We start from the raw sequence: 1513 nt of genomic DNA on the forward strand, positions 1-1513 counted from the left end.
GCCATGTAAAGTAGGTAACAGATTAGAGTTTACTTTATGCCGCAGTGGATGTAGTAGTTGGTCCAGATTATGCTCGTTGGACTCAGAAGGTAGCAAAGGTTCAGTAACACAGGGTGTGCTGCTGCTGCTTCTCTCAGCCTGTGCGAGAATATATGGCCACTGTGAGATGTAGATGCCTGACACTCATCATGTTTTAGCATTTCACTGCTCCTCATTATTCCAGTCTGAAACTGCCATCTCTGGAGTATATGTTTTCAGTGCTGACAGATGGAAAAATTATGATTAAATTTCACAGATAGAATCAACCAAAACAGAAAACAAAGAAGCCATCGGACAATGGAAAATCTACTTAAATTGATTTCCTCTGTGGGAAAAGCATGCCAAATATCCAAACATGTGGATATCTGTGACAGCCCAGAGCCATGCAATGTTTACTTCTGTTTTGTGTTGCACAATGTTTGAAAGTGACCTCATCATTATCTTCTGGTCTAAAACACCCCCAAATTGAGTCACCTGGAAATCTCATCTTTGACATGGCAGTGACTCAGTCCATTGTGTGAGGCTAAATCCAGACAATGAGTCAATGCCTTGTTTCCTTGTGCCTAACATAAAGGTTCTATATAAGACATTCAGAAGAATCCAAACTATCACTATCTGTAGCGCCAGAGCGCCAGAATCTCAGACCAAGACACACACATCGACCACACCTCCCCCCTCCCTCTGCTAAATACTAGGATATTATATTGGAGTACTAATTTTTACAGTATTCAGCTATTTCTTTAGTGAGCTAAATCGCTAAACGTAATTATTCAATTCAATTCCGACAGAACTAGCAAAGCGTGACTTCATTGTCTGCTCAGGGTGCCATTACCTCAAATATATCTTTACTTAGCAAAGAGCTGTTCGCTGCTATATTAATGTTGAAAATCTCATTTATATAACCTTTAAAACTCCCCTCTGTGCCAAATAATGAACAAAATACTTCATCTTAAAATAAACCGAAGACAGTCGTGGAGGCTGTAACTCAAAACTCTTAATTTGTGGTTTGACCTGTGAGCATCATTAACTCACCTAATGCATCTTATAAATTAGACTTAGTTGGCATTTGTATAGTAAATGGCCCTGGGTTAATGTTGTATTTATGAGCTGAATCAAATGAATTAATGCTTAAATGAATTAATCAGCGTTGTAGTCTTAAATCACTGTTATTTACTTCAAAAACTGCAATTAAAATGCAGGACAGTCTATGATAAGCATTAGATCAATGGAGCTGCCGCTGAGAGACCGTGTTCAGCACCACGGACAGCGCCGCGCATCGATACGTGCTGAGCGGACGCCAGCGCAGCACCCGGTGGGGGGGACAGCTCCTCGAGGACAGAGTGTGGACTTTAGCGCAGTACTGTGTTTGAGCCACATGATGATGATGGTCTTATTGGTCTCTCTTCCCCACCTAACCACCAGCCTGCTCCGCCTCCCCCCCCCCCACACTCTCCCGATCTCCCTCCCACCCCCT

The sequence above is a fragment of the Morone saxatilis genome, unplaced genomic scaffold (genome assembly GCF_004916995.1).
Source record: "Morone saxatilis isolate NCDOM2014 unplaced genomic scaffold, NCSU_SB_2.0 Contig23, whole genome shotgun sequence".
In the NCBI taxonomy this organism is placed as follows: Eukaryota; Metazoa; Chordata; class Actinopteri; family Moronidae; genus Morone; species Morone saxatilis.